Source organism: Somniosus microcephalus, unplaced genomic scaffold (assembly GCF_052327205.1).
Source record: "Somniosus microcephalus isolate GS21.2 unplaced genomic scaffold, FLI_Smic_1.0 unresolved_chr1, whole genome shotgun sequence".
In the NCBI taxonomy this organism is placed as follows: Eukaryota; Metazoa; Chordata; class Chondrichthyes; order Squaliformes; family Somniosidae; genus Somniosus; species Somniosus microcephalus.
This window is the reverse complement of record NW_028225179.1, coordinates 89656687-89677129: the sequence shown is the minus strand read 5'-3', so window position 1 is coordinate 89677129 and position 20443 is coordinate 89656687. Positions and strand designations below refer to the sequence as shown.

The window sequence follows — 20443 nt, the reverse complement described above, 5'->3', positions numbered from 1 at the left end:
CTTACTTCGCTGGACCAAAGGTGAGCAGGGTGTTCTGACTCCTCAACAAGGCAACCTAACAGGAGTTAAGGGGTGGTGATTTAAGGGTATTGCTAAGATTGTTTAAATAACATTGTAGCCATTGTATCCCTCGTTTTCGCTGTCTGTAACCCCCTGTTATATAGTTTTACTGTAATTACTGTGTTTGTGTGGTATAGTTTATTCTTTTGTTTGTAGTTTATATAGGTAATAAAACTTGATTTTTTTCTCTCATCCAAACCACTTGTTCCGTTTTAATATCATTAATTATAAGTTCCTCCACTCAGAACTAAAGGAGGGGTAGCGATTCGTTACCGCTGTAATAAAATTGGTTTTATTGGAATTGGTCCTGCAAGACCAGGAAAATTACTTTAAACCAGTTTAAAGAAGCCCCCAAACCCTTACAATGGCGAGCCAGGTAGGAGTGGAGGCAGTTTTTTATTTAATAAGTGGTCTGGATCTGGAGAAAGCATCAGCTCTTGTTTCTCTCGTTGTTTTCAGTATGTGGGTAGCCCTGCGGATGTTAGCAGCAGCGTGTAGGCTGACCTATTGGGGTATAGGTGGCTGGGTTAGGAAGGGTGTGAAGAGAGAGCAGGAGGAAAGGTTTAGGGAAGCAAAGGCAGCTTATAAGCTGGCCTGCGCCCTAAGGTTTGAGGAAGCAGATCATGGCCCCTGTAGGGCAGAGATAGAAAGCCTTAACACGGCTTTAAATGTATCAAAGGGGATGATTTGCATGATCAGCCTGAAGGCAGGTCAGCCGGACTTTACTGGCAGCCCAAGTAGAACCATCCCACAGGCAACACCCAGAATGCTGCTGGATTGGGAATTAGAGACCCCAAGACCGCAGCCCACAGCTCCGAATCTTGAGGAGCTCTGGCAGCGAGGAGGGGTGGATAATGGGGTGGTAGGAGAACACCAGCAGGTCCCGCTAGGCAGGCGGGGACCAGGACCAGTGTACCCCCTCCAACAACGGAGGTACGGTCCGCCCATGAGGAGTGAGCCTGAGAATAGGAATCCTCAGCCCACAGCATGTTCAAGTTCACAGGCAAGCTCTGTGGCTTGTGTGGGGGGAGGAGCCATTCATATTCAGAGTAAGCTGTTTAAGCCAGGGAACAGGAAAGGAGAGTTCTGGGACCCCTGTAGAGCAGATCCAGTAGCAGATATCCGAGACAAGGGAGGCACACAGGGGATAGTTTTGGCCCCAGATGAAAGGCAGGTCCAAAATTCCCCAGTTAAAGCCACCTGGGTGAGGGAACATGAGTTTGCTGTCCATGCAAGTTCAAGTTCACAGCCTACAAAAACAGGAACTGTGACTTGTTTCCAGGGAAAAGCAGACAAACCCAGAGAGAGATTTGCACCGGCAGGCTGCCAGGTACATTATACAGTGCGGGCTATTTGGACATGGGGGAGAAGGTTCCCAGCCAGCTGGGGCTGTGACCCAAGCACAGGGTCCGCCAGCCAAAGTTTCCCCCATAGAGACACCCCTCAGAAGGTCTCAGCAGGTGCCCCAGCCTAAGAAAGCATGGTCACCCACTTTACAGTGGAGTAGGGCGGTCTCCCGAGCCAGGGAGAAGCCAGAGAACAGAGGTCCCCAGTCAACAGTCATAAGCTGCGGGGGACCAGAGACAGGAGGCATCCAGCTTCGCTGCAGCCAGCAGCAATCTCTGACCATGCCAGAGATTAGACTGGCCGTCCGAAGACGGGCAGCATTTATAGCATAGCTATGTGTGTGTATATAGCTTGGTTTAAGGTGTATTTTAAGTTTTGTTGATTTAACTAGTTTCAAGTTAAAGTGCAAAGAGTTTCAGTTTACATGTGTGCCGAATGTTTGTATTTTGGTCCGAGGTCAAGGGACCCGACCATGTCTCCACCTAAGGCAGCAGGTCAGTGAGACCTGGCTGCATGTCCTTTTAAGTTTTTGCAGGAGATTGGAAAATGAAGCAGCCATGTTCGCCCAGCCCGAGCTGGACATCGAATGAAGATACGGAATGTTGGGGATCACCTCACCACTGGACGAATCCAGGAGACCCTGCAGCGGTCGTCGGGAAAAACCGGACAGAGTCCGGAGGAATTTGCCTACTCCTCCTACGGGGAGGAGATGGCCCCAGCTGGGTGGGGCACGGCCCCCAACCCAGCACTATCCTGACCGAAGTTCACTTGCGGGAGACCTCGCGGTTGAGGAGTCACAATGGGGAAGCGCGGGCGCCTTGTGATAGGGATGCATTCCCCGGGGGTGGGTGGTGATGGCCCGGGAAAGATTGTATAGAGGAGGGGGAGACCCAAGAGTTGCGTGGGTGTGGTCGGGGGAGGGAGGAACTCACCCGGGGGCCCACGGTAAAGAGGATAAGTGTGGCTGGGAAGGATGAGTGGGTGGCCGGATCAGTGTGGGGCCAGGGAGAGCCACCACACAGGCACCCATCATTTTCTGCAGCCAGTCGAGGGAAGACGGGAGGGGGAGGGACTGGGAGTCATGAGATCCCATACTCCCCGGTCTCGGTCTGTGCCAAGGTAAATTTTAAATGTGTGGGGTACCCTGCCTCCACAAAGGGACAAGGGAATGATTCAGGGCTGGTTGAACAGGCTGGTCAGTAAATCCATTCAGCCTGTTTTAAAGTTTAAGACGATCAAAGGGGGGGTGGAAGGTACTTTTACTGCCCGGGTGGGAGGAGCAATACCCACTCGAATTTCACGACCCATCATCGGCACGTGATGATCGGGGTTTATTTAAGCATGTGATTTCAAATGTTTAATTTTTTTGTATTTTGTGTTACAGCCCCAAGTTGAGCAGAGGCGTAGGACCCTCTCCGTGCTTGGGATCGTTTTGATTACATTGTGTAACTAAGATTGCAACATTTTGTAATAACTTATGATGTAAAAAGGTGATTGTAAATTTGGTTTACACTGTATAATTTTACAAGCGTGTAGGGGTATGAGACCCATTATTGAAAACTGAAGTATCTGTAAGATGCCTACCATACCATGGTTTTTTTCCTGAATGTAAGGGGAATAGATGGGACGGGGATTAGTGGCAGATAGCTATTAGGTAAATACAGGGGATGGTTGTTTGTGGGGGGTCTGAAATTATTGCTCATTTCTTCAAGAGGATACTACAAGCAAGCTGGAAGTATCCAAGGGCGGACTGTAAGAATTCGCAATAATTTACAGTTCTGAAGATCAATTTTTTTGATTAAAGAATCCCTGGGCGATGTGCTTTTAAATTTCCAGGGATAAAAAATGGCTGTCACCACATGGCCGAAGACAAAGGACAATGCTTTGTTTACAAAGCAATTGAATGCTATTAGCATTTGTTTGTATATTGAGTGGATACATCTAAACTGCAGAAGATACTTTTGTACCTTGAATGGGAAACATTTAACATTTGAATGGGTTTTCAATCACCCAGCATTGGACAATAGAGCAGTTGTATCTCCCTTTTGTTTCAGCCCAGGGAGCTCCGAAAGACACATTAACCCAGTCTAACCACTTTGAGTTAGCCAATCACAGCTTTCTTTTGTGTATTGGACCCTTTTGGGTGGGGAATTTTGCACACAGCCCTTGCAAGGCAGAACGGCAGGGGCTCACCAGGTATAAAGATAGCAGCTGAGAAGCTAGCTCTCTCTTTTACTTCGCTGGACCAAAGGTGAGCAGGGTGTTCTGACTCCTCAACAAGGCAACATAGCAGGAGTTAACGGGTGGTGATTTAAGGGTATTGCTAATATTGTTTAAATAACATTGTAGCCATTGTATCCCTCGTTTTCGCCGTGTGCAACCCCCTGTTATATAGTTTTACTGTAATCACTGTGTTTGTGTGGTATAGTTTATTCTTTTGATTGTAGTTTATATAGGTAATAAAACTTGATTTTTTTCTCTCATCCAAACCACTTGTACCATTTTAATATCATTAATTATAAGTTCCTCCACTCAGAACTAAAGGAGGGGTAGCGATTCGTTACCGCTGTAATAAAATTGGTTTTATTGGAATTGGTCCTGCAAGACCAGGAAAATTACTTTAAACCAGTTTAAAGAAGCCCCCAAACCCTTACAGCCCGAGACCAATTTCACCCCATTACTGAGTTAAGCGGCTGCACAAAATATCCGGAGCTAATTTCCAACTGATTATTAATGTGAATTGACTGTAATTAGTATGTTTCCCTTGTAATGTCTGTTTCTTGTAGGTAATCTGGTGGCAATTGTGATTCTCTCCCATGGGAAGTGCGGTCTTTCTATATGTATCACTCGTTACCTGGTGGCCATGGCAGCGGCAGATCTACTGGTGATCATATTTGATGTAATATTGTATGAGATTAATGACATTTGTTTCCCAAATTCTTTCTGGAACTACACTCCCGTTTGCAGTCTCAATATCGCCCTGGCTTTTGGAGCCATTGATAGCTCCGTCTGGTTAACTGTCGCCTTCATCTTTGATCAATTCATTGCCATTTGTTGCCAGAAGTTGAGAGGAAAATATTGCACTGAAAGAGCTGCGGCCATAGTAACAGTGACTGTGTTTGGACTGAGCTTTGTAGAAAACATTCCGATTTACTTTGAAAATGAACACCTGGAAATTATTGACAATATAGCGTGGTCCTGCAGTATAAAAGCAAGCCTCTCTACTTTACCTATATGGGTAGCATATTTCTTCTTTGATATCATCGTAACTCCATTTACATGATTTGTGTTGATTGTGCTGCTCAATGCCCTGACCATCAGGCACATTGTCCGGGCCAGCAGAGTGAGGAGGGGAGTCCGTGAAACAACAATAGTGAGGATCACAATGATCCAGAGATGGAGAACCGAAGGAGATCGATCGTATTACTGCTCGCCATCTCGAGCTGTTTTATACTGTTATGGATGGCAACTTTTGTACATTTCATATGTACACAATTTGTAGGCATTCACTTTATGCTCACAGATTACAATGATCCATTTGCCATCATGGAGCAGACTGGATACATGCTTCAGTGTTTGAGTTCATGCACAAAAACATTTATCTATACAGTGGCTCAGGCTAAGTTCAGAGAGGAACTGAAGAATATCCTTAAATATCCTTTGACTCTAATTGTTAAGTTAGTGGCTTTAAAAAAAGTGAAACTCAATGTCATCAAACCTCAGCTCGAAATTAGCCAACATAGATCATCTTTCTCTTTCTATGCATATTTTCGTGTAAGATAACAAATAGAGCAAAGGCGCCACATTTCAAAAGATCAATAGCAACCAGTCCTCGTGTGGACAGGAGGCAGATAGCACAGGCCCAGAAATAAAATATATAATTCGAATCTCTGCCATCAATGGCTCGAGTGGCCAATACCAATCCCACTCCAACATTATGCAGCCTCTGTGGGACCCACACACTGTTGTCTCCATTTTACTTAAATAATCCCTCTCCACGCATTTGGCAAGGGATCGCCATCAGATGAAACGGCCAGTGACAGTACAACACTGCCACACTCCCAGTTGTAATTTATTTACTGATTGGTTTCTTTCAGGGCGGCTGCAGCTGAAGACAGTATCTGGAGTTCGGGTATTAAAGCTCTCGGCCATGTCTCCAAATTCATGGCCTACCTGATTCCAGTGCAGCGGAGCGAGCAGTTATTGCTGCCGCCCCACGGCCGCAACTGGTGGAACCTCCATTCAAAGGGAAGCCCCGTGTGTCCTTTGTGTGGTCAAGAGGATGGTGGCGCGATAGTGAACTGCACTGTCCACCAATTGACTTCCATGTCTCTTCTGATACCCGCTCTTCATCAACTCAGGGATCAAACGAGCGATCGGTTTTCCAATGAGCAATTAGGTTCGACTTTCCTTAAGGGGAAGGGAGGTAGGATGTAATTCCAGGATGACATGCCTGAGTAGATGTTCAGTATCACGTTATTGCTTTGTGATCAATTCAGTAAAATGGTACCTGGACCAGGCAATTGTGCATTGCTCTGGTACTCTGTTGACGATTTGTCAGCCAGTATGGATCACTGGTGGACCCCTGGTGGGTCGATGTGTTGTTGAGAGTCACGATTGTTCCCCACTTGGCTTCAGATCACCTGGTATTGTAAAGTCCTAACAGGGGAGGATGTCACACTCTGACAGGCAGAATAATATTGCTGCCTTGGTGCACTGGAGAAATGCCCGGATTTACTTGTTAAAATCCAGAAGTACCTCAGAAAGGCCCGTAGACCATGGCTGTGCTCAATCTGTGCCTAACTTTTCTGAAAATGGATAAGCCGGGTGTGTTCCAGTGGGCAAACATTGTGTAGGTTCTGTCAGCAGCCAGATGTTCTGCAGCACAGATATTTTAATAAGTTGGCTTGGAGACTCTTAGACATGATGATCGACTTTTGTGTCTGCCAATTGTGTTTCTTTGGCCAGAAAAAGCAATAATCCTGAGGATTGGGAGCAGTTTACGATTCAACAAAGGAGGACAAAGGGATTAATTAAGAAAGGGAAAATAGAATATGGGAGTAAGCTAGTACGGAACATAAAAACTGACTGTAAAAGCTTTTATAGATATGTGAAGAGAAAAAGATTGGTGAAGTCAAGCGTAGGTCCCTTGCAGTCAGAATCAGGGGAATATATAATGGGAAACAGAGAAATGGCAGACCAACTAAATTCATACTTTGGTTCTGTCTTCACAAAGGAGGACACAAATAACCTCCCAGAGATGTTGGGGAACATAGGGTCTGATGAAAGGGTGGAACTGAAAGAAATCAGTATCTGTAGGGAAATGCTGTTAGGAAAATTGATGAGACTGAAGGCCGATAAATCCCCAGGGCCTGATAATCTACATCCCAGGGTACTTCAGGAAGTGGCCCTAGAAATAGTAGATACATTGCTGGTCATCTTCCAGAACTCGATAGACTCTGGAACAGTACCCATGGATTGGAGGGTAGCTAATGTTACCCCACTATTCAAAAAAGGTGGTAGAGAAAAAGCGGGGAATTATAGACCGGTAAGCCTGACATCAGTAGTGGGGAAAATGCTAGAGTCCATTACAAAAGATGTAATAGCAGAGCACTTGTAAAGCAGTGACAGGATCGGACAAAGTCAACATGGATTTACAAAAGGTAAATCATGCTTGACTAATCTACTGGAATTTTTTGAAGATGTAACTGGTGAAATAGATAAGGGAAAACCAGTGGATGTGGTGTATTTGGACTTTCAGAAGGCTTTCGATAAGGTCCCACATAAGAGATTAGTGTGCAAAATTAAGGCACATGGGATTGGGGGCAAGGTATTGACTTGGATTGAGAACTGGTTGGCGGACAGAAAGCAAAGAGTTGGAATAAACGGGTCGTTTTCCGAGTGGCAGGCAGTGACTAGTGGGGTACCGCAAGGATCGGTCCTAGGACCCCAGCTGTTCACAATATATATTAATGATCTGGACAAGGGAATTGGATGTAATATCTCCAAATTTGCAGACGACACAAAGCTGGGTGGGAGGGTAAGCTGTGAGGAGGATGTCGTGAAACTCCAGTACGATTTGGACAGGTTGGGTGATTGGGCAGAAACATGGCAAATGCACTATAATGTGGATAAATGTGAGGTTATCCACTTTGGTGGCAAAAACAGGAAGGCAGATTATTATTTGAATGGCAATAGATTGGGAGAAGGGGAAGTGCAAAGAGACCTGGGCGTTCTTGTTCACCAGTCGCTGAAGGTAAGCATGCAGGTGCAGCAGGCGGTTAAGAAGGCAAATGGTATGTTGGCCTTCGTAGCAAGAGGGTTCGAGTACAGGAACAAGGATGTCTTGCTACAGTTGTACAGGGCCTTGGTGAGACCGCACCTTGAGTATTGTGTGCAGTTTTGGTCGCCTTACCTGAGGAAGGATGTTCTTGCCATGGAGGGAGTGCAGCGAAAATTCACCAGGCTGATACCTGGGATGGCAGGAATGACGTATGAGGAGAGATTGTATCGATTGGGCTTATATTCACTGGAGTTTAGAAGATTGAGAGAGGATCTCATCGAAACCTATAAAATTCTGTCAGGCCTGGACAGACTAGATGCAGGAAGTATGTTCCTGATGGCCGGGGAGTCCAGAACCAGGGGTCATAGTCTAAGGATAAGGGGTAGGACATTTAGGACTGAAATGAGGAGGAATTTCTTCACCCAGAGAGTGGTGAACCTGTGGAATTCTCTGCCACAGGAGGCGCTGGAGGCCAGTTCATTAAATATATTCAAGAAAGAGTTGGATATATTTCTTAAGGCTAAAGGGATCAAGGGATATGGGGAGAAGGTACTGAATTTGGATGGTCAGCCATGATCTCATTGAATGGCGGAGCAGGCTCGAAGGGCCGAATGGCCTACTCCTGCTCCTATCTTCTATGTTTCTATGTCAATAAGAATGAGAATTTTCCAAGTCTTTCCTTGCATTTGTGTTTCCCTTTCGGGCAGCATCCAATTAATCCACCTTGTAGCTTCCCGAAAGCTAAAGATCCCCCATATTGCAATAAATTCAATACTGCACACAATGCTCTAACCCAGGTCTTATTAAGGTTTTATAGAGGCTCATCGTTACTAATTGGCTGTTAGGTTCTAAACCTCGCATACCATTACTAAACTTTCCCTCAATAAAATTCCAATTGTTCTTACACAAGTTAATAAATTAACCAATTTAATCCCACTCCAGAGACTTGAGCACACAAATCTAGACTAACACTCCAGTGCAGTACTAAGGAGTGCCACACTGTCGAAGGTGGCGTCTTTCAGAGGAGACATTAAATCTAGGCCCCATCTGCCCTCTCAAGTGGATGTAAAATATCCCATGGCACTGTCTCCAAGAAGAGCAGGGGAGATCTCTCCGGTTTCCTGGCCAATATTTATCGCTCATTGAACATCATTAGAAACAGATTATCTAATCATTATCACACCATCCTTTGTGGGAACTTGCTGTGTGCAAATTGGCTGCCGCGTTTCCTACATTACAACAGTGACTACACTTAAAAAGAAAGTACTTCATTGGCAGTAAAGCACTTTGGGATGTCCTGAGATCGTGAAAGGCGCGATATAAGCGCAAGTATTTATTTTTCTTTCTTTATAACAGATATTTAAAATTCAAATATAAACCTGCTGCAGGACAAAGGATGTTCTGCAAAGCCGCTGTGTAATACTTTTACAAACAAGAGTGTAACATTTTCCCCTCGCCTTACCTCTCCATTTTCTACTCCACATATAGATTAACACTAAAACGATAGCCAGCGATACCAGTTCACACACGACAATCAGCCCCACATGCTTGTCTTTGTCTACGTTTCCTTCTGAAAAAGTTTAGCAAGGGTTGTATAATTATATGTGCGGATTGACAGTTTTATATATAATCAGTGGAAACCTATGGTAAGTAGGATGATGCGCTGTTTTATATGGACAGTGTCCCCACACCATATCGTGCACCATGTATTATTTCACTAAGGTGGAGCCAGGTTTCTTTAAAACCACAATGTTCACTTCTTGTGAATAAGCACAGTTTCTGGTCAACGAGAGGTGGTCAGGCTGTAAAGGTGACTGGGGGGTGGTGGGGGGAAGAAGCAATGGCTGTGAAGAGTGAAGCACGGTTTCTAGACTGATCTGGGCTGGGCCAGCGATCAGAATGTGCTGCTGGAAGGACAATGGAAAAGGGTTGTGGTCGTGGTGCCCAGCGAGGCAGGCGGAAAGCTAGCTCTCCCCTCCCCCACAATCCCCCAAGGATCACTGGGTGAGGGGAGCCAGGTAGGAAAGTGGCAGAGGCCTGTGCCTGCGGGCCTGGAGAAAGGGGCAATGAGGGGTAAGGAATGGCAGTTGAATAGATGATGTCAGTATGCCAGCTCCCAGGGCTGTGGGATCGAGCTTCTGACCATCCCCACAGCTCCGTCTGATGGGAGCAGGCTCAAGGTGCAAGGTTTGCATTTAATTCACAAAAGTTAAATGTTTACCTTCTTTTACTTATCTACAGCAACATGGCTGCTGTCTCCAAAACCCAGACTGCTCCACAGTGACACTCAGTGGTCAGAGTCTGTAACTGCATACAGACTCCATTTTCAATGTGAATTCTCAGTATACTGCAAGCTCAGCTTTGTAGTATCGTTTAGCAATAGGCGGCACCATATCAATTTCAATCTGTCACCTAATGTAATGTTAAATTGCGGCAGTAGCTTTGGAATCCTGACCACACTCACCATTTTCAAAATAGACAGATAGAAATCCAGACAGAGAGATAGAAATCCAGATAGAGAGACAGAGAGAGACAAAGAGACAGAGAAAGAGAGAGTGACAGTGAGAGAGGCAGATAGAGAGACAGAGAGAGAGAGATAGGGAGAGACAGAGAGAAAGAGAGAAAGAGAGAGAGAGCCAGAGAGAGAGAGAGAGTCAGAGATAGAGTTAGAGAGAGACAGAGACAGAGACAGAGAGAGAGAGTGAGAGAGAGAGTCAGAGATAGAGTTAGAGAGAGAGACAGAGAGAGAGACAGAAAGAGACAGAGCTAGACAGACAGACAGAGAGACAGACAGACAGACAGAGAGACAGACAGAGAGAGACAGTCAGACAGAGAGACAGAGATAGAGACAGACACACAGAGAGACAGAGAGACAGACAGACAGAGAGATAGACAGACAGACAAGGAGAGAGACAGACAGAGAGGAGGGACAGGGAGAGAGACGGAGAGAGACAGAGAGACAGAGGGAGAGACAGAGAGAGAGAGACAGAGAAACAGAGAGCGAGAGAGACAGAGAGAGGGCGAGACAGAGAGAGATAGAGACAGAGAGACAAGCAGAGAGACAGACAGACAGAGAGACAGACAGAGCGACAGACAGAGAGAAAGACAGACAGAGAGACAGAGAGAGAGAGAGAGTGATGATTATATGAAGCTGTGTATATGCAGCTTATAAAACTGACCTTTAATGGACCGATGGTCTAATTGAAGGGATTGTATTAAACAACTGAGGCCTGCACAGGCTGGGCCACAGCATCTGGAAATTGCCCTCAGCAGAGGATCAGCGCAGCAACTGACCAAAAATACATTTCCAGATCATAAGGATCATCTGACCTGTTCCCCTGAGGGAGGCACCTTTACATAGAGAGACCTGAATTAGCAGCAACGTTATCTATTAAACAATTTGTGGTAGATTTTCACCGTGCCGCTCTGGTGTGAAATTGCCACTGTGGATCAGCCGCCTGTCACAGAAACTGCCCGCTTTCATTCCCATTGGAGGCAACTCCGGTTTTACACCCGGGCGGCAGGTTGGAAATCTACCCCGCTGTGTCTAAACCAATAGCAGGAGGTTCCCCTGAACACGTTTGGTGACCCTGTTAATCACCAACAGCAATTTCTAGGCTGATTTCCTGGGGTTCGCCTCCAGCTGTCCCAACCTCCATTCATGCTGCAGATTCTTGCTTTCTGGGCAAAGCCCACCACCCCCACCTTCCCTGCCTGCAGCTCCCAGTGCCCTTCGGCCAATCTCCGCCTCAGAAGCCCAGCCTCGGACTCACCCTTACCGCCGGGCCGCATTATTTTATCCCCCCTCCCCCCACTGCCCTACATTTTAATGACCTTTCCTCACAACACTTCCCCTCTCCTCCTCTAATATCCCAAAATGACCCGTCCCCTCACTCCCCACCAGAGCAAAGAGACAAGAGAAGCAAAACCACACTGAAGCTGAGAGGGAAATAGCTCAGCACAGAGCAAAAGTTCAAGCTCAGAAACCGAGCAGCTCCATCACCACAGTGAAAGGGAACAAGAATGAGAAATCAGAAACAAAGTGTGAAGCAACAGCAAGTCGGGCAAATAAAGAGTCTGATGTCTGAGAGTGGGTGGTGAATGTAGATTAATACAGCCTCTAACCCAGATAGACTGTGAACAGAGATTAATTTGTTATCTAACTCTGAGACCATGCGGTGTGTGGGGGGTGTGGGTACAGAGTGGAAATAGACAGCAAGAAGCAATGGGAAAGATATTTAGAGAAAGCAAGTGTGTGAGAAGCGCACAAGGGCTGGGGGTGAAGAATATGGAAGAGTCAGAAGATAATAGAAATGGACTAAAAGTGAGAGAAAGAATGAGGAACAGTCACAGACAGTCTGAAGTACAGAGATAACAAAAGTGTTGTCTGATGTATAAAGTAACAGAGAGAAAGAGCAAGACAGAGAAAAGTGATGGACAAGAATAGACAGTTACTGGGAGTGGAAAATTTCAATGTTCCTGTTCTTGTCCGGCAGTAACAACACAGAAGGCCCAATAGTAACAAATAAACATCACTGGGAGACAGAATATCCAGTTCAGTTATAGAGGAATAGAATAGAAAAGCAGGGTGGTAATGTACAATTTGGTTCAGTCATTCATTCATTGACCTCTTTCTGCTCTCTATCTCTGTATGGGTGAGTGCTGCTATTATTGATGGATTGTTCAGTATCGCTGCTTATGTTCTTACCCCAGGAAACAGTCTTCCCACCCGGCAAGCTGCTGTGCTCAATATGACAGGAGTATTGTTTCCCATCATACGGATCAAATTCAAGGGTTGTCGCCAGTTGATACGTCCCATCTTCATTGGGTAATAACCCAGTAGATTTGGTCTCGGGGGCATGTTCTCCATTCTTCAAACAGGTCACGCTGATGGACTGCGCATAAAATCCAGTCACAATGCAGTGGAGAAACCAACGATCAGCAGCCCTGGCAATAACTGAGACCTCAGGGGAAACTACATGATAGAACGACAGTTATTCTCAACTTCAATAAAAATCACACATTTCACAATAGAATGAATGAAGTCATTTTAACTTTTGCCACTAGTGTAAAACAGGTGATATCGGATCAGCCGCCTGTTAAAGGCGAATGGGGAGAGTGTATAACGGAAGCTGATCCAATATCACCAGATCTACACTGTCGCCAAACTTTAAAATTACCCCCAGGTTGTTCTGAACTTACCTTTTCTGGTTAATGATGCGTTTCCAATTCAATAGTATGTCCTCCATAAATTCACACAGTCCTTCTCTAACATGCTCTTGAAATAAAGGTTCATCTGTAGGAACGTGGGTTCCTAACTAAAAGACTGAGTTCTACTCAGGTGATCAAACAAAATGAACTTTAATGAAACAAACAGGCTTTAACAAGAAACTGCAGGATAACATCGAATGTAGGTCTGCTCTCTCTGGAGGCTCCACGAGGACTGCCCCTGCAGTCCTGTGGCTGACGTCATGACGTCATCACGTTTTCCCACCAGTGGGGGATCACGTGATGAACGGCGTGACGTCATCATGTTTTAGCCGTGCTGTTAAAGCAACCACACTCTGTACAGTTAAACAGCATAAATAAAGATACAGACTCAGACTGTAGCTAACATGTTATTAAAGGAATTATGTACAAACGATCTGAGTCCTTTCGTGGCTCCGCCACATGCGCCCCCCCAGAATTGTCTTTAACAGCAAAAGTGAGACGTCGAGGAGGCCTGACAAGTCTGTCCGAGCGACTTCGATAACCTTGCAGAGGAAGCTGATGGACGGTGGTCGAGCTGGCGGGCGGTTGTGGTTGAGCTGGCGTGGCGAGTGTGGTCGAGTTGGCGGGCGGCTGTGGTTGATCTGGCACGGCGGCAGCGGGTGGTCGGCCACGTTTCGGCGGTTGAGCGACGACGACTGGGCGGTCCAAGTCCAAGTGAGCCGGCTACAACCGGTCCACCAAAATGTGAACCGGCTTTCCTCCGATGTCGACCAAAAAGGATTTGTCTCCTGATTTGATGACACAGAAAGGACCAGTGTAAGGGGGCTTGAGCGGATCCCGGTGAGCGTCGTGGCAGATAAATACGTACTCGGCATTCTTCAGCTCCGCTGGCACGTGGGAGCTCTGTAAGTCGTGATTTGATGTAGGCACCGGAGCGAAGCATCTGGCCGCTTCCTGGTGGCTGACGAGTTGCTGGGAGGAAGACCATGGCTCTGTGGGAGAAGGGAGGAAATCCCCATGTACTCGGAGAGGCTGGCCATAAACGACTTCAGCTGAGGACGATTGCAGGTCTTCTTTGGGTGCCGTACGAAGACCCAAAGGGACCCATGGGAGCCTGTCCACCCATCCTGCACCTTGAAGACTGACCCGTAGAGCGGCTTTAAGCGACCTGTGGAATCGCTCGCAAAGGCCATTTGCCTGTGGATGATAGGCAGTGGTGCGATGAAGTTTGGTGCCGAGCCCCTGAGCTACAGCGTTCCAGAGCTCCAAGGAATATTGTGGCCCACAGTCGGAAGAGATGTCCGCCGGTACCCCGAAACGGGCAGCCCAACAGGAGATGAAAGCTCTAGCGACGTCTGCCGAAGTAGTGGAAACCAAAGGAATTGCCTCTGGCCACCTAGTGGTGCGGTCCACCATAGTGAGGAGATGCGTATATCCATGAGAAGGCGGAAGTGGCCCCACAAGGTACACATGAACGTGGTCGAAACGACACTCCGGAACAGCGAACGTAGCCACTGGAGCTTTAACATGATGCTGGACCTTGGCCTTCTGGCAGACCATGCAGGTGTTGGCCCAGTCACGGACATCGAGGTGCATACCCTTCCAGACGAACTTCGCCAACATTAGCCATTGTGAAGCCTTCATACCAGGGTGCGACAACCCGTGTATGGCATCAAAAACCTTCTGGCTCCATGCGACTGGCACGATAGGTCGGGGAACGCCCATGGAGACGTCGCAAAGGAGCGTGGCGCCTGTGGCCTGGAAACTGACATTGGTCGCTTGGAAACTAGAGGGGACGGTTCTGTATGATTGGACCTCTGGGTCCGAGTCCTGATCCGCAGCCATCAGGGTGTAGTCAATCCCCAGGTGAACCGCATGGACCGTCGCACGGGAGAGGCAATCCGCCACCAGGTTGTCCTTACCAGACACATGTTGAATGTCCGTGGTAAATTCAGAAATAAATGTCAGGTGACATTGTTGACGAGCGGACCACGGTTTGGCGGTCTTGGCCATGGCGAACGTTAGAGGCTTGTGGTCGACAAAAGCCGTGAAGGGACGTCCTTCAAATAAGAACCGGAAATGGCGAATGGCTAGGAAAAGGGCCAGTAACTCCCGATCGAAGGTGCTGTGTTTTTTTTCATTTTTCCGTAGTTGACGGCTGAAAAACGCCAGCGGCTGCCACGTGCCATTCACCCACTGCTCCTGCACTGCACCGGTGGCGTAGTCTGACGCATCTGTGGTAAGGGCAAAGGTGGCACCTGGAAGTGGGTGCACCAGCATGGTTGCATTGGCCAAAGTTCTCTTGGTGTTGGCGAATGCCTGGTCTATCTCAGCCGTCCAGCTGATTGGATCCTTACCAGACTTGCCCTTGAGGGCCTCGTACAAAGGCTGCATTAGCTGAGCCGCCTTAGGGACAAATCGGTGATAGAAGTTGACCATCCCCAGGAACCCTTGCAGGGCCTTGACGGTTGACGGATGCGGGAAAGAGGTAACATCTTCCACCTTCGTCAGTAAGGGGACAGCGCCGTCTGATGTTATGCGGTGTCCCAAGAAATCGATCCGCTGCAGGCTGAACTGGCACTTGGCCGGGTTGATGATTAAACTGTGCTGGCTGAGGCGTGTAAAGGGGGTACGCAAATGGGAGATGTGCTCTTCCTTGCTAGCGCTGGCGATGAGAATGTCGTCAAGGTAGACAAAGATGAAGTTTAGGTCTCGGAGCACGGAGTCCATTAAGCACTGGAAAGCCTGTGCTGCGTTCTTCAAGCCAAACAGCATCCACAGGAACTCAAAGAGGCCAAAAGGGGTGATGACTGCAGTTTTCGGGACATCTTGCGGGTGCACGGGAACCTGGTGATACCCCCGGACGAGGTCGACTTTAGAAAAGATAGAATTTCCCACCAAATATGCCGAGAAATCCTGAATATGCGGGATCAGGTACCAATCAAGAGTAGTGGCATCATTCAGGTGTCAGTAGTCACCACATGGCCGCCAGCCGCCACCCGGTTTCGGAACAATGTGGAGAGGCGAAGACCAGGGACTATTCGACCGGCGAATAATCCCCAGCCGCTCCATCGTGTTGAACTCCACTTTCGCAGCTGTGAGCTTGCTGGGTTCGAGCCTTCTAGCCCGTGCATAAACCGGGGCGCCAGTAGTGGTGATATGATGTTCAACACCATGCTTCGTGGTCGAGGAGGAGAAAGTGGGCCTTGTCAGCTCCGGGAACTCTCCGAGGAGCCGAGTGAAGTCATCCGAAGAAGGGAAAGTGCAGGTGATACAGCGCGCCATGGTGGTACCGTGGTGGCACGGAATTGAGTGGAAGGTGGCCGCGTTGATCAACCGGCGGTGCCGGACATCGACGAAGAGGCCGTTGGCACACAGAAAATCTGCCCCTAGGATGGCCTGCGAGACTGTGGCCATGACGAATTCCCAATGGAAGCGCTGACCACCGAAACAGACTTGGGCCCGCTGCTTTTGGAAAGTTCGAATTGCTGCGCTATTAGGCGCCACGAGGGAAAAGCTGTGGTTCCCAGCTTGCATATCGAGATTCGACGCAGGTAGGATGCTACACTGCGCCCCGGTGTCACAAAGGAAACGTCGACCCGATAGAGAATCGGTGATGTAAAGAAGTTTCCCCGTAGATCCGACGGCCATCGCAACCGCGGAGCGCCCGTTAGACCTGGTCCTCCTTCGCCAGGAACGCCGCAGGAGCTTTGTTTTCTTTTTGGGTGAAAAACTGCAGGGAGAGCGGCAGCGTCGTGCTTTCGCGCCAAAACGGACGTGGTAGGAGCACCAGCCCGCTGCAGGAGGAGCTGGAGCCGCGTCTGTGGGGGATGGGCACCTCGTGGCCGCGCAGCACTGCTGGGTTACTGTGAAAATCTTATCTACTTCGGCAGCAAGCTCGGCGCAGTCTGTAATCTCGGACCTGGCTAGGGCAGCCTGCACCTGCTCCGGCAGTTGGCAAAGGAATAGCTCCCGGAAGAGGAAGCATTCCGGTTCGGCACCCAAGAGCATGAGCATTTGACTCATGAGCTCAGACGGTTTGGAGTCCCCGAGGCCAGGCATAGCGAGGAACCGGTGAGCACGTTCTGACTTCGAGAGCCCGAAGACCTGTAGCAACCGCGCCTTTAACGCATCATACTTGCTGTCAGTAGGAGGACTACTGAGGAGGCTGACGATCCGCGAGGTAGTTGCACTATCGAGGGCTGAGACCACGTAGTAATAAGGGGTCTGATCCGCGACGATGTTCCTGATGGCGAACTGGGCTTCAGCCTGGATAAACCACGCGGCTGGTTGATGCTCCCAGAACTGTGGCAGTTTCAGAGTCCCGGCGTTTGTGTCCATGCTGAAGATCTTCCGTGAAAACTGTTCACGAAAGTCAGGGTCACCAATGTAGGAACGTGGGTTCCTACCTAAAAGACTGAGTTCTACTCAGGCGATGAAACAAACCGAACTTTAATGAAACAAACAGGCTTCAACAAGAAACTGCAGGATAACATCGAATGTAGGTCTGCTCTCTCTGGAGGCTCCACGAGGACTGCCCCTGCATCACATTTTCCCGCCAGTGGGGGATCACGTGATGAACGGTGTGACATCATCACATTTTAGCCGCGCTGTTAAAGCAACCACACTCTGTACAGTTAAACAGCATAAATAAAGATACAGACTCAGACTGCAGCTAACATGTTGTTAAAGGAATTATTTACAAACGATCTGAGTCCTTTGGTGGCTCCGCCACACATCTTTGTTTCCTTATCCCATTTCACTTTGAAGGTCTGAACTACTGGATCATGGACAGTCCAAACCAATTTGTCTTTATCAAAACTAATCGCGCATATTCCATCATGAGCCAACTTCAAAACCCCTACACTAGGATTGGCATCATTCAGCTCACAGCCAAACAGTCCTTGAATGTAGTGAGTACCTAGAACTGTAATTCAATCGATCAATAGCAACATAGTTATCGCATCTATTCACACAATGTCTGAGAATTTCAGTTACTTTCTAGGCCCTTCTAAGCATTGGGGGTTATTTCTCGAGGGATAGAATTGAAAAGTAGTGAAGTTATGCTAAACCTGTATCGAACCCTGGTTAGACCAAACTTACAGTACTGCGTGCAGTTCTGGTCGCCATGTTATAAAAAGGATATGGAGGCACTGGAGAGGGTGAGAGACGATTTACAAGGATGATACCAGAAATGCGAGGGTATACATATCAGGAGAGGATGAACAGGCTGGGTCTCTTTTCTCTTGAAAAAAGAAGGCTGAGGGGTGACCTAACAGAATTCTTTAAATTTATGAAAGATTTTGATTGAGTGGATACAGAGACAATGTTTCCACTTGTGGGGAAAAGCACAGCTATTGGCCATTAATATAAGATAGTCATCAAGAAATCCTATAGTGAATACAGAAGAAACCTCTTTACCCAAAGAGTGGTGAGAATGTGGAACTCCCTGCCACAGGGAGTGGTTGAAGCGAATAGTATAGATGCATTAAGGGGAGGCTGGACAAACATATGAGGGAGAAAGGAATAGAGGGTTCCACTGGTAGATTTAGATGAGGAAAGACTGGAGGAGGCTCGAGTGGAGCATAAATGCTGGCATGGACTGGTTGGGCCGAATGACCTGTTTCTTTCTGTATATCATCTGTAATCCTACGTGAATTTATATTCAAAATTACGAAGGGCTTGGATAGAGTGAATAAGGAGCAATTGTTTCCAGTGGAAGAGAGGTCGGTAACCAGAGGACAAAGAGTTAAAGCAATTTGAAAAATAAACCAGAGTAGATATGAGGAGATTTTTTTTTATGCAACAAGTTGTTGTGATCTGGAATGCGCTGCCTGAAAGGGCGCTGGAAGCAGATTCAACAATAAATTTCAAAAAGGAATTGGATAAATTGGGGAAAATGTGTAGGGCTGTGAGGAAAGGGCAGGGGAGTGGGGAGTGGGTCTAATTGGATAGCTCTTTGAAAGACCTGGCACAGGCACGATGTGCCGAATGGCCTCTTTCTGTGCTGTATAATTTTATGATTCTATTTGCCAACATTTAAAATGGCAGTTGCCGATGTAAAGTTAGCAGGCTGTAATTGCACCCTCCCACCAGTGGCGGCGCTGTAATGCCTCAGCTTAAATTGCCCAACTCCTCAGCCTGTCCATCTTGAAAACAACGATGTGTAAAAGAACTCTACTTTGCATCTCCACAATTTTTCTATCAACTTTGCTACTTAGCTATAAATAACATACCATGCCAGAAAGTATAAACTGGGGCAAAAGCAAAATACTGTGAGCGCTGGAAATCTGAAATAAAAACAGAAAATGCTGGAAATACTCAGCAGGTCAGGCAGCATCTGTGGAGAGAGAAACAGAGTTAACGTTTCAGGTCGATGACCTGTAATTGCATCCTCCCTCCGGTGGTGGTGCTGTAATGCCTCAGTTTAAATTGCCCAAATCTTCAGCCTGTATTTCTGGAAAACTCCGATATATAAAACGACTCTGGTTCTGACGATGGGTCATCGACCTGAAACGTTAACTCTGTTTCTCTCTCCACAGATGCTGCCTGAGCTGCTGAGTATTTCCAGCATTTTCTGTTTTTATTTTAGTATAAATTGGGGCCTGAAAAATGTTGCCATGGTGTGGGCTCAAATTCACTGTCCTCCACCCTTGTTACAATGCATTTGACTCCATGCGGGTAATTTTGACTCTGGGTGAGAGTGTAAAATGGGCGATTTTGGGCCGGCCGCCCATTACACACCCAGCCTGATTTTCATGTCCATTGAGGTCAATGGAAGGGAATATCCGGCAAGGTCTATATTGGGCAGTCAATTTGATATCGCTCATTTTTCACTATTGCCCAAGGATCAAATTTACTCCTTGTAGGAATGTCTAATTCCTATCAAAAGACTGAGGTCAACTCAGGCGATCAATCAAAAGATGTTTAATGTAAACTAACTGAGTTAAACAAACAAAAGCACGAGAACTACGAATACAGGTCTAGTCAGTTCGGAGGTTCCACGAGGACTGCTTGGGCGGTCCCGTGGCCGGCGTCATGACGTCATCACGTTTTTCCCACCGTTGGGGGATCACGTGATGAACGGCGTGACATCATCGCGTTTGCCCACGCTCTTAAAGGGACCACGCTCTGTACATGCAAACAGTATATACAAGATACAGATTCAGGCTGTAGCTAACACATTGTTAAAGGGAATTATATACAGTTGATCCGAGTCCCTTAGTGGCTCTGCCACATGTGCCCCCCCAGAATTGTCTTTAACAGAAAAAGTCAAACGGCGAGGAGGCCTGACAAGCTTGTCAGAGCTACTTCTGTACACCTGAAGTGGAAGCTGCTGGATGGCGGGCGGGCTGGCGGGTGGTTGCGCTTGATCTGGCACGGCGACTGTGGGTGGTTGACCACATTTTGGCGGCTGTGCGGTCTCGACAGGGCGGTTAAGGTCCAAGTGTGTCGGCTTCAACCGGTCAACCGAAATGTGGTCCAGTTTACCTCCGATATCCACCGAGAAAATTTTGTCTCCCGGCTCTAGCACGCGGAAAT

At 47.5% G+C, this 20443-nt stretch overlaps 1 pseudogene; it reads right to left on the bottom strand.

The window, feature by feature from the left end:
* Nucleotides 1-4420: 4420 nt before the first annotated feature.
* Nucleotides 4421-20443, bottom strand: part of LOC147095581 (class I histocompatibility antigen, F10 alpha chain-like) — a 35165-nt pseudogene continuing 19142 nt past the window's right edge.